General features: G+C 45.1%; 1 protein-coding gene across 3 annotated transcripts in view; it reads left to right on the forward strand.

Moving 5' to 3' along the window:
• The first annotated feature begins 13,410 nt into the window (after positions 1-13,410).
• Positions 13,411-26,006, forward strand: part of KIAA0319 (KIAA0319 ortholog) — a 111,244-nt gene continuing 98,648 nt past the window's right edge. For 2 of the 3 annotated variants that reach the window (XM_014606646.3, XM_019490568.2), the window contains exon 1: positions 13,412-13,626. The gene's annotated coding sequence lies outside the window, so the exon portion shown is untranslated. Of the gene's footprint in view, positions 13,627-26,006 lie in introns of all 3 variants that reach the window. The other variant, XR_001373319.3, reaches the window with a different exon arrangement.

A 26,006-nucleotide genomic window follows, 5' to 3' on the forward strand; every position in this document is an offset into this window, starting at 1 on the left:
TGCTTGGGAGGAGGGTGAACAGGGCATGTCTAAAATTTTCTACCCTTCCGCTCCTCTGCCAGTACAGCTTCCAACATTCAGAGTTTAGGAACTTCTAGTTTAGAGGCAACACCTCTATCTGCCATGGTTTTTCCTCCATGAATTTGTCCAGTACCCTTTGTGAATTTGTTTAAACTATCAGTCTCCACAACATTTTGCGGCAAGGTGTTCTACAAGTTAATTGCACATTGTGTGAAAAAACTTATATTTGTTTGTTTTAAACCTGCAGCCTAATAGTTTTCTTTTATATCCCCTAGTTCTGATATTGTAAGAGATTAGTAAATAATAAACAGGGATCCTGGTTTTCTCTGATTAAAAAAAAAAAAAAATCCCCAGCTTTTGGTTTTAAAGCAGCAACCCAAAATCCACATTTTTCCATGATTAAAATGAAACACCACTAATATCTAGATTTAGATATTAGTGGTGTTTCATTTTAATCATGGAAAAATGTGGATTTTGGGTTGCTGCTTTAAAACTGGAATGAGGGGGGGTGTTATAAGAGAGAGACAGAATCCCTGATGAGAAATCTTTTTGCTTTTTCTGCACCACTTAATATTTTGTTAAATGCTTTGTTTCTGGTGCCTGGCGACCTAGTGGAGTCCACAGCTTTGAGCCAAGTGTATGGCTCCCTATATGGTGCTGAAGCCTGTAGCCTGCAAGAGGTGAGAGGCAGGGTCAGCAACTTGTAGCCCAGGAAAGACAAGTAGGGCCAGGGAGCTCGTGAAGGTCTCAGCTGGCTTGGGAGCAGGGTTAAAGGTCCAGGAGAGGCCACAGCCAGAGACTGGCAGGGTCAGGGACCCACAGCCTAGAGGAGGATGGAGATGGGGACCAGAAGGCTGAAGCTCAGAAGCCAGATTTGGTAGTGTGGGTCTAAACTAAAAAAGGCCCCATGAGAACAAAAAGGGAGGAGACCTATAAAGCCAAGATCCCTACAAAGGAGAGTGGCACTTTAGAAACACCTGCAAGGCATGGGGCGTGGTGTATGGGTAGTTCAGAGCCGTGCAATTAGCCTTTACATCTATAGGTGCCCTGGGGCCATGGACAGGCCAAAAGGGCCCATTTTGCTTAAGGGCAAAATAGAGACCAGTGGGGTCTGGGAAGGGCCTGTTGGTGACTTGAATGAACTAAGGCTCATGGGCAGCCTCCCTACCCTAATCTTTAATAAGAACAAGGCGTGGCAGGAAAGTCATCAAGGGAGCCCTACCTCGGGGATTGAGTTGGGCAGGAGCCACATGGCCACTAGGGGGGGCATGACAGCTACCCCTGGGGGCCTGGTCCTGTTACACGGCTCAGAGACTTTAGGTGCCTGACTCGAGTCTGCCCCTCAGAACTGTAGTTATTAACCTTTAATCTTTGCTCCCGTTCCTGTTATCTCATTTGTTGTCCCCAGTAATTGCTTATTATACATGTAGTGGCCTCCTTTTAATTGAGAAAGGCTTATAGTTTTTATGGGTGGGGGGCCTAGTCACATCACCCCCTTTGCATATTAATTGGCCTGACTCCCAGCTATCAGGAGGCACGTCTCTGCGGTGGGCATTTACAGATGTGAACCTTTTCCGCGACAGGCATTTTAAACCAGGCTTTTCCCAAAGAAAGGAGTCTTACCTTTTCTTTCTGTCCGTAGCCTCCTGAGCCATTGGGTGCAAGATAAATATCTGTATCAGGATCTGGACTTATTTCCCTTTGCTGTCTGAGTGATTTTCACCCTGTACCTCCCAGGTGAATGCTCTCCCTGTTGGGCTACCGAGTATTTCAGGGTAGGGCTCTTAGCGTCTTGTTTTGGAGCTGTTTCACCTTAGAATCATTTATTTTCATTGGGACAGAGAGACTGTGTGTGAGTGACGAAGCCTCATGGTTAAGACTCTAAGTTGGGAATGGGGAAATGTGGGTTTCAGGCCCAGTTGTAGTGGTTTTTGTGATATAAATAGGCAGAGGAGGGAATTGAACCCAGTTATCCCCCATGTTGGGTAAGTGCCTTATCTTTGCCTATATTTTGTGGGAGGTCTAATCTGGCAGCGTGCTCTGAGAACAGAGCAGGGAGTGTCTAGTTTGTGGATCTTAGCAGGCTTAGGCACCTATGGCATTAGGAGAAAGGCAACTGAGCACACACAAAAGCAGATATTTAGGTGCCTAAGGAGCTTCACTGGTGGAAACATGTCTAGGCTCAAACAGGGTTAGGCAGCAGCTGAGTAGGCACTTTCAGGACCTCAATTTTGGATGTAATTGTTTACAGGGATAGTAAAGCTGGACCTGAACACCTCAGTCCTTTTAAGGTGACTGGAGAACAGTTTTTTTGAGACTTATCCACTAACTTCGAGAGGTTCAGGTCATGAGTTTTTTTCTCAGAGGTGCTGAATATAAGCCTTTTCTATTGACTCAACAGGAGATGCAGGTAATCAATGTCTCAGGAAATCAGACCCTGCATACCTAAAAGAGCTAAGTGTTAGTTTTCATGCTTAGAAAGTGACCAAAAACTCTTTGGACATTGACAGCAGAATTTTGCAATTAGTACCTTTATTTAGCTGTGGAAGAGGAGTGGTGCCTGAACCCCAATTCATTGATCACTCTCAATTCATTGCAGATCATGGCTTTGCCTCAGGCGTGGGCCCCAGCCTCGCACTGTCACCACCCCATGATCCCAGCTCCGGCCCCTCCTGCCCACCTATCCCAGTCTTGGCCACTGTTTCCTGCTTGCCCAGGGTCCCAACCCATGTGCCCTACCCACACAGATCCCACCCCTGGTGGTGGGTGGAGGGCAGATGGGCTAGGATGCCTGGACAGCAGGAATGGGTCCAGTGACTGCAGCAGCTGGAAGGAGCTGCTGCCACGGGCTACCAAGAAGCGAATCTGGCTGCTATGCTGCCCCAGCCCTGCTGTGCACTGGGGGTTGCAGAACCGGTTGCATGTGCCATGGCCCAGGCTGCCCCCTGGGCTGGGCAGGGCCAAGGGACCAGCCACAGGCTGGACAAAATCTTTTGGTGGGCCATACCTTGTCCGTGGACTATTTTTCCCACCCCTGCTGTAGCCTATGCAATCAGTGCTTTTCTGGATGAGTTAGTCTGAAGTTAGGCAGAGATCAGGGCAGTGTGGCACTGTAGTAATTAGACTTATATGGCTAATTACCCCTATTCATTCTGTGCACATGATCCTCCTGCTCTCAGAGAAACGTGCTTCTAAGAAATGAGACGAACCCTACAATTGCTCTGGTTCTTCTTAGCTAAGAATGGTACCGTCCCAGGATATATTTAATACTTACACATTTTGACTGCCTCCTCAGGAAATGCCAAGAGGTTTGCTTTCATAATTTCACTACTCATCTTTTCTCTCTAGGTGCCTGCTGTAAGCCTAGGCTCGCCTTTCCTTATTGTCTAAAAGAGGGATGGGATACTGAACAGCTTATGCTTTAAGCAAGTGGAAGCCACTCGCTTACCTGGCCTACTGTGCTCAGGCTGCTTACCCTTGTATGCAGCACTTCCCAATCTATTATGGAAGATGTGGAAGGACAACTGGCTGATACCCTGTACAGTGACTGCCTTATCTGTGGAGAGGTGAGCAGAAGAGGAGACTTGGAGCAAAGTTTGATTTAACCCATGACCTTGCAAAAAGCAGAAACAAAGCAGTATTGAAGGGTTATGTGCAGGGCCTGATTCTGACCTGTCTCTAGTATTGGCTTGAGTGCGATTAGGAGCTTTGACCAGTGAGCTTACTAATTATTGGGAGGACATCTTTTTGTGTTAAGGCAAATAATGTTTTCAGTTATTAGGTATGGAAGAGAGAAACTGGATACAGCAAAAATACTAGTAAATAACTTTCCCTCTGGAATTAGAAAAATATGCATATTAAACTTTTCCTTTCAAAAACAGTGTTCATACTTAGAAAAATGACATATTAAAGGTAACAGTTTCACTAAATATTAAATATGAACCAAACATGACATTTTAATTGCATATATTTTCAATAATCTAGTAAGTGCCAAAATTGCTGACCATTAAGAATAGTCATGGCAGTTAACTAAATTTGCCTCTTCATGTGATTACTTGCATAGATGCTGAATTGTCTGGTGAATGCAATAAGTAAAACTGGAAAGAACGTTCTATATACAAATTTACAGAGTAGCTGTGGAAGTAGAATAAAAGTAAAACCAATTAAAAGATTTAGGCTACAAGAGATGGTCTTAATTTATTCTTTAAAATATATTCTTAGAAATCCTTGTTTCTCACAATTTTATTTTTAAATATTTTACTGGTAATATTATATTGGCACAGCATTAATGCATACTTGTTCTAGAACCTATTGATGCCAAGCATGCAGGTATAAAATGCATCTCTCTTTTCTTTTCGTAAGTATTCAGGAACTTCATTCCTATTAAAATCAACCATACCATGTGATACTACAAATGTAGCAGTATTATATTGTTATGTTGTTTGTATTTTGTCTTATCAGTTAAGGAGACTTAGGTGCCTAAATACTTTCAAAGTTCTGGGCTTAAGTTCCAAAGCTTCTAACATTCCCGATATATAAATGTCTGGAAATACCAAACAAGTTGAAAGTAATGGTTTTGTTGTGCAATGAGTAATAAGGATCAGGGGAGATAAATAACAAGGAAGTACAAAAAATAAATGACCAATCTCTTGGGTAATTGCAGAACACTATGTTATGCTTAATACAAATAAAGAGAGAGTTTTATCCAAATAAATGTGATATAATGAAAGATCAGGTTAATTTAATTCTAATCTTTTATGCCACTTTTAAAAGGTATAAATAACAGAATTAGAAGTATAAATAGCATCACGCACCAAGTTAAGGTTTAGGAACATACATCAGATATCCAGGATTGCTCAATTAAAATACAAGCGTTATTTTTATTATAATAACACAAGACTGACTATCTATATGTATCTACATAGTTATCTATGTCTATATCTATATTGATAGCTATCAATATAGATAGATATATAGATACAGATAGATCTATGTATCTATACCTAGATAGATCTATCTATATCGATGCTTACAGATACATATAGATAGATATATAGATCTATCTATCTGTATCTATCGTGGTTGTGGTAGAAAGTAAAATCTTTCCTGTAGATCTTGCAATGTAATGAAAGAAAAAGCATAGAGACTGGATTAGCAAGAAATGAAAAGGTGAGACAAGAAAGGTGAGCATAACTTTCATAAAGGCATATAAGGTCTATTTTGAATAAAAAGCACATTTTCCCCCAGTTGCATAGATATAGAGATTGAAAACCCCATTTAAGTCCCTTTGCTCACTATGTTAGCTGGCTTTTTTCTATATAAGATTGCAGTGGAGACAGCAGTAACAGTTTTTATATTGATGGGGCTACTGCAGGTAGGCCTGTGGGCTACATACAGCCTGAGGGTGAATCGATTCAGTCTTCACAGGTTAGTCTAAGCTTGTAGAATGAACTGATAAACAAGTGAACAGGCATTTACTTTTGTTTCTGGAAATGCAGCCACATGTCTGCAGTGGCTCAGGCCAGAAGCTGGGAAGCTCCAGATCATTCCTCCCTGCTGGGCTGGAACAGACAGCTTGGGCAAAAGTAGCCTACCCACCCTGTGAGGGGAGGGTTTGCAGGGAGGTGCAAAGCATCCTGGGATGCTGTGGGACTGTAAATTAACCTGAATCTGGAGGGGATCTGAGACAAAAGTTCAATAAACCAATTTAACCTTATATCAATTAAGTCTAATACTATATCCATCCAGGTTTATCTTAAACTGGTTTCAGCTGTTTTCAGAGCAGTTTATGTACACTGAACTTCTGTTGTGTTACAGAATTGAACTGGTTTCTGATCACTTATACCAGTTTATGCGAAACTTCTGTCCTTAGCTCAGGTGACAGGTATAACCACATCAAGGTAAAAAACACCTGTGCTTTATTTCCACTAGGATTTCATAGTTTACTATCTCAAGGTAAAAGAAGACACTTTTCTGTAGTAAAGATACATCCTTTGATGCCATGTTTGCTGGCTATATTATACCTTGGTGGGAGTCTACGGTCATGTACAAACCTTCAGTGTCTACTGGGAGAGTTGTTGTTCTCCTAGCAGAGACCACAGGAGTACAGATATTCTGAATTGTTCTTCCAGAGCAAGAATGGCTGCACCAGCAGAAAAATAACCCAGGAGTAATCAAGGTTAAATGGCTTCTGGTAGAGGGAATGCCTGCATGTGTTTCCTTCTGAGAGAAGCCACAGTACAGTCCTCCAGCATCCCAGGGTGCTTTGCTTCCCCTCCTTCCCTGCAGACAATGTGTTGCTCAAGCTGGATTCTACTGCTTCAACCAGCAGGAAGAAGAATGCTTCCTCTTCATATTGTGCTGCAGGGAGGCAGCGGCTGACCTTGAGAAGTCTGGATGAGCCAATTAGGGCTGCCCTGTATACTACCACCATCTTTTTCAGGCAAACTGATGGCACCTGCAGAGCATCATAAGATGCATGCACAGGGCCCCCCCTGGCTGAATGTCTGTTCAGGAATCTCCAGGTAAGTTTTTCTACCAGGAGAACAAACCTGGGAGAATGCTCCCAGATCATTTGAATGTGTGCACACAATAAGTTGATCTAAGTAAGGTAGATCACATTAAAGGAAAACCAAGGATACTTGAACTCGCTAATGTGAATGAATCTATCTTGTCTTCACTAGCACTGTATCATATGTTAGTTCAGCACAGGAAAAGTGCACCTATTTCAAAACTGCTTGAGAATGACTAGCTGTAAGCTGAAAACAAATACAGGTTTCCCTTGCTTTATGCGGGTTTTCTATGTGCAAATGCACTCCTTATGCAATGACCCTTTTTATACCAAAAATGTATTATGTGTGAGGTAAAGTCATCCTTATGTGACCAGTGTGGTGGAAGCCCGCAGTCAGCTGCTTTGTGGGGTGCATTGTGGGAGTGACACCATAGGCTGAGAAAGAAAAAATTATTTATGGGGGGCTGAGCTGGGTGGTGGTGCCCAGGCCAGCTTGTGGCACTGGCCTCTGTAGCCTGGCCTGGTTCAGCTTGTGGCCACTGCTCAAAACAATTGATGCCCACGCTTCTGGAGCTGCAGCTGTGCTTGTGTGTACTGTCTGCTGTTGGTGAGTACCAAAATTATCTTGTAAAAGTGGTAGAAATGGGCCTGGGGGTCAGTACAGTGTTGGTCTTGAAACGTATCCCTATTTGTTACATTGTAAGGTGGGTTCCCTTTATGCAAATTCATGTTATGTGCTTTTTTCCAGGAATGCATGTACAGCATAAAGCAACGGAAACCTGTGTGCCAAAATGTTACATTATGACACCTAGGCTAACTTAGTACTGCATCAGCAATTAACATACAAAATATGTAGTAACACAACTGTATATATGCATTATTTTCCTGCCTAAATAACCTATAAAATAAGATGACATTATAAACTGTCCATTTTGACTGAAGGGAAAATAATCTCTCTACCTTGATGAGGATAATATGTTTTCATGGAAGGAAGGAATGTACTCTGTCATTCTGACCTGCTGTGTTAATAGAATTCTACAATGCTATTACAGAGGAATAGGCAGGAATCTGCCTACTGTATGTACTCCACAAACATGTGCTAAGATATAAACTTCCTCTGAATTTGAAAGGTAAGCAAGGTGTGAGTATGATCCCAGCAAAGCCAAGCAGGCTTGAGTAATGCAAAGCAAACACCTGCCAGTGGCTTTCAAAAGTTTCCACAACCATTGGAAAGTCAGAATAAGACTATATTAAATAACTTTAAAAATCTTCCCCTAAACCATCTCTCACTCAAACTAGCAGATTAAACATAACAAACACTGTTGTATAAAATAGGAGATTCTTTGAAACAAGGTACCAAAACAAATTGCAACAATCCAACAAAAGTGATGTTCCCTTGAGTAATCAAGCTATCCTATTTCCCAAATCTTCCTGAGATGACTTTCCTGTGACAGCCGGCCCATTAGAAATTTCAAGGCACTTGGTTTAGTTGTGTCCACAACCATGTATATGACAAACTAAGCCAGGGACAAACTGCTCCTTCTCCAAAGTAACCCAAGTCATGAGAGGAGTTGTATTTTTACTAAATGAAAGTAAAACTGCTCAGTAGTGCCATTTGGTGGTGATGAAAGGTGTGCTTTCAAATTAGGCTTCCAGAATAACTGAATGTTTACAGACTGATCTGCATTGAGAGAGATATCCGTACATCTTCTGTGTGATCAAATGAATTAACTCATTGTGGAGGGCTGAACACAGGTAACTGGACTGACATGTACATAGAATTCTACGTTTTGAAGTTTTAACTGTCTTGAGATAGTATTACTGCATACAGAGCCCATTATTTCATCAGTACTACGAAAAGCAAGAGCTTGCTTACCTCGGCTTCAAGTATTTATATCAAAGTTCCTTTCCACTTCTGTTCCTCTCTTTTGCAGTGTCTCTGGAGCTTGCACAATGCGAGTTGGCAATATCTGCTGTTACTATTTCCCTGATTACTTTTGAGTTTGAATGTGAACAGTTGCAAAGAAAATCTTAACTCCCTGTGTCCCTCACACATCCTAGCCCTTCAAGGTTAAACGTATCTATCAATCTCTTTGACCATGTACACAAAAATAAGTTAGATAAACTTAATATTAATATAGTGTTAATATTCATTATATTAATATTGTTTAATAAACCTATCAAATAACTTGTTTTTTGTTTTACAGCAGGGTGGAATAGGTGCTAAGGCACATAATTGACAGTCCAAGAGATTGCGATTTTGAGGCTATTGCAGAAGCGTTCATAGCATAGCCTTACAGATTTCAACAAAATCTGCAAATTCTGCTAAATACCTTGTCACAAGAACAGGAGAAAGGAAAGGAAGTTTTACAGCAAATGTAAAGGGGCTTTAAAAATTGTTGACTTTTAATAAGGGGTGATCAGCCTTAAAAGGTTGAGTAACATTGAGGTAAACAATACTGGGAGGGGAGGGGGCAGGGAGTTCGCAGACCTGGAAAGCAAAATCATCAGTGTAGCAAACTATCTTGTTTAGCTTGTAAATTTATTGCTAAGCATGATGATAGGATTATTCCCTTAGACCCATTCATATACACCCAACAGTAATCCAGTAATACATATTAAAGATTAATTTTTCTAACCGTCTCATGGAGCAGACCCCAGGTTTACTGAGTCCTCCAACAAAATAAGATGGATGCAACCCCAAGAAATTTTATCTTTCCATGACCAGTTTATGGGGTCATAGAAAGATAAAACTGGAAGGGAGAAGATGGAAAGAAAGTAAAAAGGAAGGGCAGAAAGTGCCTGCATAGTGCAAGATGCAAAAATGTTGCCTTTTAGGGCACTCCCTTAAATTGTTCTATGGTGCTAGAATATAAGTGATCACCCAGCCATAAGTGCCTTAAGGAAACGATAGTTATATATTGAGGCAGAATTCAGGAATTAACATAAAACATCTATGAGTGGAAGAGAACAGGCACTTGGATGACTTGGAGCAGACTTGGGTGAAGTATGTATAATTGGATACTTGAAAGTCTCTGGTCTTTGTGTTGTCTTCACTCAAAGTGAAGTTGCCTGCTTAAAATCTTGCTAAAGCATGAGGATTTATCTAAGTAAAGCTACCTCTGTTTTTTGCAGACCTGGGGTTGAGCACAAAAGGCCCTCTTTCAGAATGAAAACAGGCCAATTATTTTGGAGGGTACCTGTGAAAACTCACCTCTGAAAGTTTTCAGTGCAAACTGCTATAGCCACTCTGCTGAATATGTGAATGAAGCAACATTTAAGGAGTGTGAAATAGCAGAAAATGACATGGTAATTATTAGTTAGAAAACATTGCAAATAAACTATTGTGATTTTACACAGCTAGTAGGTGGAGGTGCTTGTTGCTGGATTACAGGGATAGGATCAGATCTGTAATCTGAGACTATTCCTGTTCAGGAGGAATTTTAGCAGTAGTGAAGGTTTGTAGCTCAGCCTCAAATTCCTCTTTTTAGGTTGTGGGAGCCATAATGAGTGTTGGAGGCTGTGTGCATCCTACGAGTATCACATGGACAGGCTGCTCCTCAAAACTAATGGTCCTGACCCCCTGGCTTCCATGAGTGCTATGTATGCCTATAGGGACTTCCAAATTGGATTAGCATAGGAGCCAATTTGTGGGTCAGACCTGATGATCTGTTTAGGTCCCTTCTGACCCTAAGCACTATGATCCCACTGCTTCCTTAGTCTGCTCACATTCTGACTACCTGGCAGAGAAGTGGGGGGACGCTGTTTTTTATCCCTAACACCTTTTTAAATGGGCATATGTTTTTGTTTTAAATCTCTGACAGTTCAACCGATTACCTTATTCTCCACAGCCACGTTGACTACTTTGATGAAAGTATCTCTGATCCACTATTTATGTTCTAAATTAACAAATCTGAGTCACCTAAAACTTAGTCTTAAAACTCCAAGGCTCAGTATCTTTTTTTTTTTTTTTCCTGCAAGTGCCTCCTGCTATTTTATCTACAGCTGCAGAAACCGGGTTTGGTTAAGTCTGTGGAAAGATAAAACTCTTCTTATGATAATCCTGTGCAGGATAAAATAGCTCAGCCGAAGCTTGTCAAAGACTAGAGTATTACTGGTTCTGATAATCCTATAATTGTAAATGCAAAAAATTAACCCTTCTGCCTCTGCATTCAATTTGCTTTGGAACACTGTGCTGTTTACTGTGTCTAGGTTCTCTGGGTGTGACCTTAAATCCAAACTCTTGGATTCTTTGGGTTAACTTTTTAAAGATTTTTGTGGTACTTCTGTAAGAGTTTGCCTTGGTATCCTTAGTAAGATTTCCCTTACAACACCATCCATATGCAGGGTGGGGTGGTCAGGTGGCTGTCACTCTCCACATCTCGTAGCTGTGTTTCAGTGGTGTCATATGGATATACTTTATGACGTACTTTAGGCTCCTTTGATCTTAAATTTGCCACATTGCAAACCGCATTATTTAATTAATCCAATTCAGTTACAAATGTGGTCAGCTCTTGGAAGTTGTATTGTAAGCCTTGGGCCCTCTTGGTGGTTTTCTTAAAACTAGAGTTTCTGGAGTCATGCGAATTTGTGAAAATTCCGGCTTCTTTCCGGTAAGAAAAATCAAATTTCTTGCCTTCGTAATTGCTGAGAAAAAAGGTGAAGGCAAATAAAAGAATCAACAATTTATTCCTTTTTAAAAAAAATAATGATTTTTGCATGCTTATGGATGGCAATGTTTTACATATGGCAACTTCAAGAGTGCATTTTGCCCCATTGATATTATTCAGTGGTGAAATAACTAAGTACATGGTTAATACTAAGATTTTTCTCAGGGTTTTCAAATAAGGAGCCATCCTCCTTTCCTCTGGCACTGTAATTTCAGGTAGGCTGGCACATAGTCACTGCCCTACCCCTCTCTTACACTTCTACCCTGCTCTTCCCCTAACTTCCCTGGACCTCTCACAAAGGCAGCAGGAGAGCAAGACTGTCTCTTCTTGTAGTTGTTGCCTTAATAAGCCAACTGCTGGGAGCTCTCTGGATATTCCTGACAGCAGTCTCTTAGGGAATGAAGCCATTTTGAGCTTACTGCAGCAGCAGTGCTCTGGAAGCGGGAGTGTTTACTTCTCACACTGTTTTTTGTGCATGTATTGGAGTTTGGGAGAGGAAGAATGCAGACCCTATTTTGCCCTCTCAAAGAGCCTGGGCATGGAAGAGGATAATGATCTGTCTGTCTGGCATTGGTAGAAGAAACAGGATGAAGAAACACAGCCACCTAGTCTCCCCCTCTTTTTTTTTTTTTTTTTTTGTCCTCAGCCTTGGAAGATGGAGGAAGGAGGTCTCTGAGCACCCACTGAAGACAGGAGCAATTAGTAGGGCTTAAAAGAGCCAGTGTTGTCTATTTAGCAATTTTAGGAGGATCTAGCAACATGATGTAGGGGTTAAGGACTCTGTATCAATTTAATATATGGCAAGCTTTATAAATTGTCTAGTGACATTTTTGGCAACTTCAGAAGTTCTACCCAGAGACGATGAATGACACCTTTAGGCTTTGGGGGCAAATATCTGCTTTCAGGAGTTAAGACTCCTGTGAAGAAAGAAGGGTTGAAGAATATTATAGAGTTAGGGGGTCCTCTTAGAGGTTTCAATTTCTCATACTCCACCTTTCAAACCACCCTGCTGTGCTCATTTCACGTGCCTTTCCTCATGACTGAGCCCTGCGTGGCTGACTCTTTCACAGGAGTGCTCAGAGATTGGTACGTTGGTTATGGCTGCTGTCTTACAGATGGGGGAGTCTAGTCGCACACAGTTTCCCCACCTCACCTGCAGGGATTAGTTCCTGCTGCAGGCTAACAAATTCTGCTGCAAGCACCTTTGATGCTGTATTTTAGCCAGATTCAAAAAGGGATTGGACAGAGTCCTGGAGGAAAGGGGCATCAGCAGCTATTGAGCATGGGAGTTAGAGGCACAGCCTCTGAATCAAAACTTCCTGGGGCTTAAGTTCTGAGAAGGGAACAGTGGAAAAATCCCTAGTTATACTCAGTTCACTCTCCCTTTCAGCATTCACTATCTGCAAAATACAGAAAAGTGGTAGGAGACACCATTTTATGCAAATAATAATAATAATAAAAAATCAGGAGACTGGGCAAGAAGGCCCTATGGTATGACTCAGTAAATGGCAGTTCTTATGTTCTTATCTTTACCACCCAGCCCCTTTTTACTTGGCATCTCTTGAGTAGTAGTTCCTAAATCGGGGATCATGGCCCTTTCGAGTGCAGTCAGAGGCCCACGGCTATTTGGCTGCCTCAGGCTGGCCTGGACTAGGAGTGGGGTCACGAGCTGCAAGCCCAGGAGTGGCATCCCATCTCCAAACATGTTGGGAACCCCTGAGCTGAAGGGAGGGGTTAGGGGATGCAGCTTTGCCCAGTGGCATAGCCAGGCTCTGTACTGCACCCTCCTGCACCTCAGTTTCCCCCTTGTGTACAGTGGGGAGAAGAAGATGCCCCCTGCTTGCTGCTGGGGTTAAGCCGAGTGCAGCACTCCACAAGACAGACAGGGTTATTTGGGTAAATGTGCTATCTTTTATTAGACCAACTAAATAGTTGGAAAAATAGTTCTTTGCAAGCTTTTGGCTACAAACACTCTTCACAAGGACAAAAGGCCCAAGGGGTTGGGAGGATGTTAATGAGGAGCCCAGGCTCTGTGCTGCTCAGAGCATCAGCCTGAGGTGGGATGGGAGAGAGCCTCACTTGAATTACTTAGGCAGGGGGGCGGGGAGGGGTCCTGGGTACCTCTGGGTGGTGATGATGCTGCGCTAACAACAGCGGCCGCTGGAGGGCGAAGGCAGGACCAGCCCTGGCTGCCTGGCTCCTGCCTGCAGCCGCCGTTGGGGATTCCAGGCGGCGGCGGCAGCAGCAGCAGCAGACAGCTCCTCTCTGAGTCAGCAGCAGGGACAAGGCATTGTGCCTCGCTGAGCTGGCAGCCCCCAGCCTCTCCTCCAGCTTGGCTTCCAGGCAACCGGGGCTGCGGGAGGAAGGGGAGCGGAAGGATGCTGCCAGGCCCAGGGATGCTGCCAGCCGCCTCCTGCTCACCAGGTAGGGAAATTGCCTCTCCCTGCTCTCCTACCTTCTTGAGGTCTGTGTGCTGAATACCACAAAGGCTGCCTGTGATGCTGGAGCCAGGGAGCAGGTGGCTTGGATCGGAGTTAGCGCCATGCAGCTAGGACCTTGTGCCATGCGGCCAGGATGGGCTCAGTGCTGCATCCAGCAGTGACACATTTGTAATCGGTGGGGAACCAGGGAACCCCTCCCCACCCCGCTTCCTCCACAACCTTTCTGCCCCACCTTGCTCCCCCAAGCCTAGCTCGAAACAAGCAATAACCTGCCACCCGGGAGATGCATTTCCTCAATTCAGCCTATTGCTTGGTGACTTGCATTCCTTGCTGGAACTGACACACAGGGGGCTGAAGCAATGATGATGCTCTGATTGAGACCTGTCAGTGATTTTCTATTTTTTTTTTCTTCTTTCTTCTCTCTCTTCTTTTTCTTCTTTCCCCTCCAGCAATTTCACAAGTTTAAGCCCCAGCCGGGCTCTCAAAAAAGCTAAGAGTCATCACTCCTGCTGCGTGCACTTGTGCATCTCTCAAGGAGGAGGCAGGAAATGTATGCTTCTTTAGTAAGCATGTTTGTAACCCCCTGCTCTTAGGAAATACTTCCCCCTCCAGCAAGCTAGCACCAAGCAAAATAATTCTGAGGCATAAAAGGGGAGGCAGGGGGGAGGTAAGGGCGCAGTGGCTGAAAAAAGTTGCATTATGATCATGACGATCATTTAATAAAAAAAAATCTAATGAGAAATATAGTAATTTTAGATAGATAGTAACTGGCAAATATAGTAATTGTGTTTTTATTTCTGTAGTGGATGTGGCAAATACATGCAACATGTTGAGCCAGGAATACCAGAGGCAGGGGGGTGGGGGTGGGAAATGTCACAATAGATTTCTAGCCGTACTGACCGGAGGGGAGGGTTTTTTGTTTTGTTTTTTCCTTTTGCCCATGGGCTAAAAGGGTTAAAAAAATGGAGATATCTCTTCCAAACATTGTGTTATATCAGGATGTGAGCTGAGAAGTTTCAGTCCTGCAAATGTTCCAGACCCTACAAAAATGTTTTTTGCTGTCAGTTTGCTACTGAAACGTGTGCTTGTTACTGTGCCAATATTTATTTATGTGCAGTTGATGAGCCTTACAAAAAAGTAGAACTCTTGGTTCCAATATTATACCTTTTATTAGACCAACTGGAAAATGGCAAGAAATTTGTCCTTTTCTGTTGATGACACTTATTTAAATACATATGAAATGTTTTATCAGACTTCAATGTAAGGGGTGAAGGGCATAATCTAAAGAAAGGGAAATGTTATTCATGATTTTATTCTAAGCATGTTTTTGGGTGCTCTGTATATAGTAAGTGTTTTACAAATGCTAAGGAGACAGTTTCCCTCTCCCAGTGAAGGTTTCATCTAAGCAGGAAACCTGTAGACTTGGTAGGGAGTTGAGAATGAAAGGCAACAGAAGCTGGCCCTTTCCAATCCCCATCTGCATATGTGGTGTTGATTTTTACAGAAGCACTGCTCAGATCCCCTGTGCTAGGCACTGATCTAATAATTTGATCCATTTTGTAGATGATAAATTGGGTTTTAAACTCCTCAGGCTAGCGTCTGTGTCTGCTGCTGTGTTTGTACAGTGTCTAGAACAAAGAGCTTAATCCTGAGCAGCACAACTGCATTACGCAAACAGCTGTTCTCTTGACTTACTTAAAGTCCATTATTTTTAATTTCCTTTGCCTTTTGGAGGCTGAATATTCAAGTGGCTATTTCATAATTGCTGTTCTATCTCAGGACTATTGTAATATCTTGTTACTTTTTTGCCAAATCAGTTATTTCAGATATAAAGAAGGGTTAAATTAATTTGGTGGCCAAGTCCTTGGGGGTGGCAGAGCCCTTAGAGGACACACACCACACATCAAACTGAGTGGCTAAGGGTGGCCTAAGGATGAGGACTGTAGTATACCTGTGAAGCTGTGTACACTCAGGGAAAGAAAGAGTACCATAGTCAGGCCTTGGTCCTATACTTCTAAAGTCCATTAGAGTGTGGGAGTGAACCCTAAAAAGGCGCATTGATTTAAGGATGTGACTATTTCTGAGAGCACTCTTGTACTTAAGTCTTCCATAATCCTCCATCAAAGCATGCCAGACATGCAAACTGCAAAAACCCCTAGACACTTTGACTTCCACAGGAATCCGGTTCAGAAGTCAGTCTGTTGTACCTGCGGTCTGTGGTTGCCTAATGCATTGTGTCTCCTGGTGACTTTGCCAGTGATTTTAATATTGCAGTGTGTCCACCTGAGTTTTCATTCTGGCCTGTCTCACTTGCTCTCTCATTAGGGGAGGTGGCTATCCTTTTGAACCACGTGGAAGATAGAGGAGTTGGTTATGCTGGGCCTTGCTGTATGAACTTTGCATGTAGAGTATTTTTCAGAAAGTGTGTGATGCTGCTTATAGTGATGGTACTGCATGTGTGTTCTCACTAGAAACACTGGATCAGGACAAAGGTCCAATCTCCTGTATCCTATAGTGTTTATTACAAATGCTGTAGTACTGGAAGATTCAGTAGAGATGGACAACACTTGTATGAAAAAGTTATGTCCAATCATAATACAGTTAGTGGTTGATATCTTCCTCTATAAAGCTGTATCTGTGCAGGGATTATTTTTGCACATATAAACATATCATCCCTGTTTGAACACTGCTAAACTGCTTTCATAATATCATGTTGCAATGAGTCCCAGTTGAGCTGATTTGAAAACTACAGTTCTTTTAATCACTTGGTCCTGGTATTTGTGATATTTGTATGTGCTTGTATGTATGTATTTGCACATTTCTGTTAATTTTGTTTGTATATATGGCACGAATATTGTTTTTACTCCATGGATCAACTGCTACTTTGCCTAACTCGTCTACAACTATGCACATGAACAAACGTACTCTGTTTTGCTGCTATGAGTGCTACTGGGATGTTCAAGAATCATTTGACAGCACTTCCCCAAACTCATAGGTCTGTTAATACCTTTTAAAGACCACTCCTGGAACTGCTTATTACTTGCATAGAGTTACAATAGAGAGTTCTGAGATGCATCTTCTTTTGCTGTGCTGTGTTGCTTCTCTAGCATGGCTGATGTTTTGTATAGATCCTGTCAATCAAACCTTGGTTTCCATGGATATTTCCCTGTACTCTGAAAAGCAGATGACCCTTGGCCATGTTTATTGTGGCTTTTGCAAAATATTGATAAACTGCAGAATGCCCTGGGATTGGCAAGCTCCATAGGAGAGTCCCTCAGGCTAGGGACAGACGTTCAAAAAGCTGGAGCCTGAATTGATTCAACCTTTGCAGGTTAGTCTAACCTGCATAGATTGAACTTATTTGCAAGTGAAAAGCCATTCACTTTTGATTTCAGAAATGCAGGCACATGCCTGTAGTGGCTCAGGCTAGAGGTGGGGGACGAGGGGGCTGGAGCGCTAGAGCCAACCCTCCTTTCCCTTCAGGCTGGAGGGAAGCTGAACTGAAGAGTGTGGCCAGGCCCTGGCAGGCTGAGTATGAGTGGGGAGGGATTTAAACCCTCACCCTGCTCTGCAGGGACCCTAGCCAGGGTCTGCCCAGTGTTTCCCTCCTGCCCATGGCTCAGCATGGCCTGGGACCCCCAGAGCCCTCCTCCCAGTGGGTGGGCAATATCGCTGGACCTTGCCAGCCATCGGGACTGGGTTCTGCTTGGGGCAGCTCAGAAGCAAAGGCCCAATCAAGGGGGAGGAAGGGGCCCAGGAGCAAAGTTCCATAAAGGAAAGCTCCTGCCTGGTGGACCCCTTGTACCTGCTGGAGAGCAGTGCCTGGAATGGCCCTGGCCCCTTCAGCAGTGTGCATGGCACTAGCTTGCCCTCTCAGCCCCAGCCATATTACCTGTGTCCCCCTGAGCACCGAGCTGGGCATGCCCTGTTTCACTGTTCCCCTGCCCAGTGGTGGTGCAGTACGGCCCCATGTACTAGGCTCCAGGTAGGGGGCACTACCCCTGCAGCTTCCCCACTGCCATCACTGAGGGGGGGGGGGGGGGGGGGGGGGCCCTGCTCTTACCATACTGGAAGGCACCACCCATGCTGCCAAACTTCAGTTGACTGCTGGTGGGCAGACGGCAGCGAGGAAGCTGTAGGGGTAGCGGCCGCCTGGTACATGGGGCCGTGCTGCGCCTATGGCTTCCCCGCTGTCACCTGGGGTGTGGCCAGACACTGGCCCAGCATGGCCCTCTAAGGCAAAGTGGGCAGGAATGAGGTTTAATTCATCTTCTGTCCCCTCTTCCCCCAAGGGACTGCAGCTGGGTTCTGCCAGCCCCGGCAGCCAGGCAGACCACGGCTGTGGTCCCCAAGGAGGAAGTGGGGATGGAGGGGGGAATAAATCTCTCCCCTCTGCCTCCTTCAACTCGGGGCCATGCTGGCCGGGCCAGCATCTAGCCGTGCTCCCATCCCTGCACCTGCTGCTGGAGCAGTAAAGGGGGAGGGACCCTGACAAAGGCAACAGCCCCTGTCATTGTGTCTTGGGGAGTGCAAGCCTCTTCCCGGTGGGGAGGCTGAACTGCGGGTGGGAGCTGGGTGGGCAGAGCTGTCACTGCCTGTGGGGGTTGAGCAGCAGTGGTGCTAGGGGGAGTCTGGGGGGCTACAGCCACCCCAAAATTCAGGTTAGCCCCCATAGCCCCCCCTTCCAAGCCCTGCCACTGCTGCTGCCCCCGCTCCCAATCAGCGTGTAACGCTCCACTGGGATGAGGCTTGCGCTTCCCAGGACACCATCCCCCCGTCAGTCCAGCAGCAGGGGCATGACCAGATTCTGACCAACATGTCCCCCTGAAGTGAAGGCAGCAGAGGGGGGGGGGGTTATTTTCCCTTCTGTTCCCTCTCCAGCTAGGGGACTCCAGCCAGGGTCTGCCTGGCTGGGTGTGAGTAGCAGAGGCGGTGGCTGGGGCTGGTAGGCCCCAGCTGTGGTCCCCCAGTGGGAGAGGGGAGAGAGGGGTGAATAAACCCTCTCCCTGGCCCCTTTGCCTCAGGGGACCATGCCAGGCCAGTGTCTGGCCATGCCTCTGCCCCTACTGCTGGGAGGGGGGGAATGCCTGATGGGCTGCTTTGCCCCAGCCAGGCAGACCCCGGCTGGGGTTCCTGCTGGTGGGCCAGGGAAGGAGAATAAAACCCCTTGCCAGTCCAGTAGTGGGGGAGTGGCCAGATGCCAGCTGGCATGCCCCCTGAGCTGAAGGGGGCAGGGAGGGGGTTTATTTCCCCCCTCCATTCCCTCTCCCATGGGGAGACAGCAACCAGAGTCTGCCAGCCCCAGCTGCTGTATCCACTGCTTGTCCCTGGCCAGGCAGACCCCAGCTGGTTCCCCCAGGGTGAGAAGGGACAGAGAGGAGAATAAACCCCCTCTCTGCCCCTTTCACTTCAGGGGGCCATGCTGACTGGTGTCTGGCCATGCCCCTGCCCCACTGCTGGAGCAATGAGGGGTGGGGGGGGACCCCTGATGGGACAGTAGCCTCTCATAGTGTCTTGGGGAGCACAAGCAGGAAGGGGATTATTATTTCCCTCTCCCCCCAGTAACCCCGGCTGGGGTCCCTCTAGCCAGGGGTGAGCGGCAGAGGTGGCAGCTGGGGCTGACTGCATTCTCCTGGTGGGAGAGGGGATGGAGGGAAGAATAAACCCCCACCCTGCCCCCTTCACCTTAAGGGCACTATGCCCAGACAGCATCTGTCCACACCCCTGGTGGCAGTGGTGGGGAAGCCATAGGCACAGCATGGCCCTGTGCACTAAGCATGGGGCACTACCCTCATGGCTTCGCCACTGCTGTCCGCCCATTCAGTGGCAAACCAGTTTGGCAGCGGGGGCAGCATGTACCACTACAGCCAGGGCAGGACCCCCGGATGGTAACAGCAGCAGCAGGGAAGCTGCAGGGGTAGCACCTACATGGTACCGTGCTGCGCTGCCGCCACTGTGTAGGGGACCAGTGAGCAGGGCACACCCAGCTCGATGCCTGGCAGGTGTAAGTAATAGGACTCGGGGCTGAGGGAGCAAGTCTGCATCATGCACGCCGGCTCTGGCTAGGGCCTTGCTCTCCAGTGGGTAGAAGGGTCTGTTCGGCAGGAACTGCTGCCCCAGCTGCACGCTCATCCGGCTCTGTCCCAGGCTAGCTCTGTGCTGGTGGGATGGTGGGGGAACTAAGCCCCCCGCTGTCCCCATTTGCTTGAGTCTATGCCCCCCCTCCACTCCTTCCCCCGCCACCACTGGAGCAGCAAGGCAGGGGAATGCCTGACAGGGGCTGCTATACCCCAGCCAAGCAGAACCTGGCTGGTGTCCCCTGAGGGGAGAGGGGGGGAATAAACCCCTTCCCTGCCCCCATTGCCTCAGGGGGCCATGGCAGGGCAGCATCTGGCCCGCTCTGCTTCCCCACTCCTGCTCTGACTAGAGAGCAGAGGGGTGAGGTTACCCCTGCTCTCTGGAGCAGAAAGCACAGCCCAGTCCAGGGCTGCAGAGCATGCTGGGATGCTGGAGGACTCTGATTTAACTTAAACCTGGAAGGGGGTCTGGGACAGAAGTTCCATAAACCGGGTTGACCCAAATCAATTATATCTGATACTACATTCAACCAGGTTTATCTTAAACTAGTTTTGTCCACTTTGAAACTGGTTTATGTGCACTGAACTTTTGTTCTGTTACAGGTTTAAACCAGTTTCTGATCACTTACATGTAACTTTTGTCCCTAGGATCTGTTAGCTATGTATGATGTGATTTAGTCTTTCAGGCATTATGATTGTGGTGCACACTGCAATTTCCATCTTGTGTTTCATGTTCTATATTCAGGGTGATGGGTAATGCTATCTATCTCAGCTTTGAAAACTTGTCAGGAAAACTTACTGGCACAGGCATGAGATTTGCTTCACCAGGATGACTTGAGATAATGAACATCATAGTGACATTTTACTTCGTTAGAATAAAAAATAAACAAGACACTGGCCTCTAGTCAAGTGAGTGGTTAGACTTCTTTTGCCAAGATGACGAACCTAATTTTCCTCTCTCTGCCCTTATGCAAATTCACACAAGGGTTCAGGGAAAATAACATGTAAAATCCAGCTGAGACTGAAGCCCTATCAAAGAGCGGGAAACAAGATGGAATGAGTTATAGGAGGGTTTTGGTTTTTTGTGTGTTTGTGTGTGATTTTTTTGTTTGTTTGTTTTGGGGGGGTTTTTTTGCAGGGTGTTTTGCAGTCTCAAAGCCATTTGCAGGTCATTTTACTCAATGACTCTGAATCAATGGATGTTCAATAATTTTAGCCTAAAAAATGGTTGATTAGCTCTGCAGGCAGTCTTGCTGAACTTGACCTTAGTCACATGTGCCTATTTCAGCCAATCAGATTGTGACTGACCATGTGAGACTATAATAAATATATTTAATCATATATTTAATTAACTTCAGAGCCTGTCTTTAACCCCTAAATCCTTCAATGTACTTCTATAATATAAACATATGTAGATTCCCAGGAGTAATACAACTCAGTTGTAGGCAGGTCCATTTGACCTAGAATCCACAGAACTGTTGCTTGTATTTGCTGAATGAGATATTGTCAGTTAGGTGATATTATTTTTAAGAGACAAAAAGAGAAACCTTACTTTTTTACTTGAGATAAGATAATTTAAAGCACAGAAAAACATAACGTAATGTATTTAAGATTTAGCTATCCATTTCTCTTGTATTCTTGATGTTGAGCCAGTAAAATTCAAATTTTCAAGGATTTCTCAATGATCATAAGAACCAAAACTTTTTTTCTTTAAATTCGGGCTGAGGTTCTTAATTAATCACTTTACTTCAAACACTGGAGTTTTAAACAAACCCCCTTAAAATCCCCAAATTTGCAATAAAATCATGAGTTCTCATAATTGAAAAGATACTTGCATTTTAAAGGGCTTAAAGCTCAATTGTAAAAATGTGCTCTTAGTTGCAACCTAGATCAATTTTTAATTGTTATAAAAAAACAGTTTAGAACATTATCTCCATCTTTATTTTGATGCTTATGGAGGGAGTCGCACTGTGCTCTGAAGTCAGGAATTTTTTGTTCATGAATTGTTGTTCACTGTTCTGTTCAGGTTTCCATTGCACTGTTTACCTAACACATTTCAACTCTGGCCTACAAAGCCCATCTCTGATATCAAAAGTCAGGGGGGTTTTTTGTGTTTATTGGGACTTCGGCTTGATTTTGGCTTTTCTAATGGGATAGGCAGCCAATTATGATTGCTGTCTTTTATGAGAACACCTGCTAGGAATTGGACATAGACCAGAGATGTGCAAAATATGACCTGTGGGCTGGATCTGGCCCAACAAGTGATTCTGTTTGGCCCATGGTAGGTCCCTCAACCCCACCTGGCCCAGGTATGGTAAACAGCCTGGGCCATGGCACTTGCGGCTGGTCCCCTTCTCCCAGGGGCCGGCCTCTGCTTGCGGAGCCAGAGCCCATTGCAGGGACATGCAGGGGAGTAGATTGCAGCTTTGCCCTGGATCCTAGCCCTGCGCTGTCACCACCCCGTGATCTTGGCTCTAGCCCTGGCCTTGCCTGCCTGTCTTGCTCCCCAACTGGCCAAGCACACCCTGCCTGAGGGGGTCCCAGGCTGGCCTCTATGGAGACCCCATTCACTTTTCTGCTCACTCTGTCCAGCACCCTTGGTGGCGAGTGAGGGGTGGATGGGTCTAGGGCTGGATAGGATCAACTGGCATCTCTCTGTCCCTCCTGCCCTCCACCACATGGTGTAAACTGCAGTGATGGGGGGTCAAGGCCAGGCTGCCTCCAGCCTTCTACAGCTGGCCAAAATGTAAGTGGCCCTTCAGCCCAAATAACTGCCTGCCACTGACATAGATTATGCAGACTCATCTCACAAGCCTTTGGTCAGATGACAATGACTTTCAGCATTGAAAATGTTGAGCTGTATTTCTGCCACCATCCCTAGAGGATTGGAATGGACATACATCCTCAAACCCTGTCTTTTTTCACTTAGTTTGAAGCTGGCTTTGGTTTTGACAACACAGGACAGCGATCAAATGTTGCCCCTGTCTACCAGGATGATAAGGCAAGAAGCAGTCAGCTTTGTTGGCAGCAAAGGAGATTTAGGTCAGACATCAGGAAAAGCTTTCTAACTATAGCCAAGCCTTGGAACAGACTTCTTAGGGCGGTTGTGGAATCCTTGTTGAGGCTTATTAAAAATCAGTGAGATGGACTCTGTCGGGGGTGTTCTAGGTATGCCTGGTCTTTGGGATCCTATCGTTCCTTGGAGGAGGTGGGAGCACTGGATTGGCATTTCTCAAAATGTGCCATGTGTGAACTGCAAGGACAGATAGGGGGAGGTAGGAAAATTTGCCAACGCTCCCCTTACCAGATGCTTATAGGTCAACAGGGAGCATCACACTGTGATAGCTCCAGAATGAGAAGCACTATTGCCACCCTTAGAGCGGTACTGTTAGTGGGCTAATTAGCTCTGCTAAGAGGTAGAGCTAAAAAGCATAGGCATAGCATCATGCTAATGCCACCACTCTGTTTCTACTTCAGGATATATAGTGGCTGCAGAGGTAAACTGAGTAACTTCAAGCTGCTTCCTTGTGTGGACATAGTTCTGCACAGGAGTGGTCCTAGGATTTTGAAAAGGCAGGGGTGCAGAGTGGCTGAGGCCGTAGTTCTTGGCAGTGGGAGCTCACTGTGACTCTAATTGAAATGGGTGGGGGTGCAATCAGACCACTGCACTTCCTCTCAGATCCTCCACTGGTTCTGAACTATGGTAGCTCCATTATGCTGCTGGTTCTGGATAATTGCTTCTCATTCCAGCTGCATTAATTCCAGCTTCCAGAGTAATGTCGATCACTTTACAGTTGCTAAGGTGGGCTGCAAGATCCAAAATATTATAAACCACTGCAGTAGATAACTTCTTGAAGTCCCTTCCAGTCCTGAATAAGTACCTTCTGAAGAATGCATATTCAGGAAAATACAGAGAAATGGGAGAAGAGACCCTTATATGAAAATAAGAATAATTAAAAAAATCAGAAACCAAAGTATCTGTTGATTTGCAGGAATAACCCAACAGTTTTTCCTCAGGTACGTCTTTTCCCAAGATTGGGGTTTATACTTCAATGCTCTGTGTCCGCCAATTGAGAATCCAAAGTGGTGTGAAGTCTGGCATCTTTAACTCTTAGGCTGATGAGATTTATTGAGTTTAGCCTTTGAATAGCTGGCTTTTGCCACATTGCATTGTGCATTCTGGCATGTGCATTCACTAAGTGCTGTGCAAATGATATCTGTATTGCAATTTAAGGAGCACTAATTCTAGATGGTTTTGACCTGGTTCCAGTTACTATGTATGTCATCATATAGTGTAAATCCCAGCACTAATAATGGCACTTTAATTTCTCAGCAGAGCAATTATACTGTTCATTGATTTTTACTGCAAACTGCTCTTAGTACCGTGTAACCTTTTAAGTGTCTCATCTTTAGGAATTTCATTGTTGTTCCCTGTATCTGCAGCAATTATAACAGTCATCTGTTATCCAGGCAGCTGTCATGTCTACTTAAAAACTGTAGAGTAAAATTACTAGTTAAAGGAAGAGTTACTTTTTTGCTTTTTTATTAGTGTTGTTTGAATTATTTAACAACTGGGGGTGTTGGACACATGATTCAGGCAGCCATGCAGTCCTTCAGTATAGTATGAGAGGGTGTTCTTAACCATGTTTGTTTTACATAGTATTTATTCTGTTTTTGTTCTGAAATGGACTGATGAAATTGGCAGGAGCTACTCTATGGGCGCATCTACATGTGAAATTAATTTGATGCAAGAAACTCCTACAGTTTAGTGGCGCAGTTAACACTGGAGTTTATTGCTCCCAGATGCAGTTCACAGAGGAGTTTATTGCTCCTGGATGCAATGTTTACATATGTGCTGACTGCGGCATTTTGAGTCCAGGCAGCGCAACCCAAGGTGGCAGGGGATTTAGGGGGGGTTAAGCCTGCCAGTCCAGGGCTGCTTCTGCCTGGCTAAGTATGCTGTAGAGGGGGGCTGGTTGGGACACAAGGGTGCTACAGTGTGGGACTAGCCAGCAGGCAGCCCTGCACTGTAGCACCCTCATACCCCAGCCAGCCCCAGTCACCATCTACACGTGTGTGCCGGAGTAAATAACTCCACCATAGAATAGTACTTGTGTTGGGCAGTACAGTCCTATGGTGGAGTTAATTATCTTACTCCAGTTTAATAGCAATGTGTGTGTAGACCAGTATTTCCCAACCTTTTTTGCCCCATGGCACACTTACCTCAATAAAAAAGCACTGTGGCACACCAGACGCAGGGGGATGGGGGTAGTGTGTGGCCAGCTGGATGCCTATGGGGATGGGTGGTGCGCGGCCAGCTGGATGGCATTTTGGGCTTGAGCCACGCCCCCTGCCTGGCTGGAGCCATGCTTCCTGTCTGTCTGTGTCCACAGCAGCAGCAGCAGGTGGGGGCATGGCTCTAGCCCAAAATGCCACGGCATACCAGTCGGGAAACGCTGGTGTAGACAGTGATGCTTTACTGCAGCGCTAATTAGGCAACTCGGCAGGAGGTATCTCATGCAAATGCACCCTGTAAGGTCAGAGAGATGAGCCAGCTTGCAGCACTTATGGAACCGGGCACACAGGAGCCTGCACAAAAACAGCAAAGAGGAGGTCTGAATTGCCATTGATAGAGGCAGTTGTAATGAAGAAGCTCCTGCCTACAATTAAGGTATCTGGGTTTTCAAGCTTGTCTGTCTTGTTAGGCACCTTGACAGGACTTTTTTTTTCCCCAAAGGACCTGATCTTTGGCAAATCTCATTTGTCTTCAGCAGGAGTTGGGGATGATCTGAAAATCACCCCCTTTTCTTACATGCCTAACATATATATGAGTTTGGAAATGCTGACAATTCTGGTACCATCCTTGGCCAACATCCTGATGCTTGCACATGCCCTGGGTCTGTTGCTTGTGATGCTACCAGTGGGTGCTGCTGTTATGTTGGGTTTTTTTCTTCTATGTTATCCCACTAACCCTGGACCTTAATGTGATGGCATAATAGCTGGAGAAAAGATGAGCTGAAGCTCTGCTTACAGAGATTTATTTAGGGCTATTTAGTAGGATAGTTTTGAGAGAGAACTTGGATTTTAAATTGCTCTTTTGTATATAATGAAAAAATCTCCCAGGCTAATAAGTAATACATTCTCTTTGCTATTTCATCCTGTTGCATGACAGGGATATTATCAGCTTAAACTAGTTAGCTTTCTTTAAAAGTAGTTTCAAGTTGTTTTCATGCTGTTCCTTTTTCCTGGCAGAGTAACTCAAGAGCACAGGTTTCTGGCAGTGGAA

The sequence above is a fragment of the Alligator mississippiensis genome, chromosome 3, assembly GCF_030867095.1.
Source record: "Alligator mississippiensis isolate rAllMis1 chromosome 3, rAllMis1, whole genome shotgun sequence".
Taxonomy (NCBI): domain Eukaryota; kingdom Metazoa; phylum Chordata; order Crocodylia; family Alligatoridae; genus Alligator; species Alligator mississippiensis.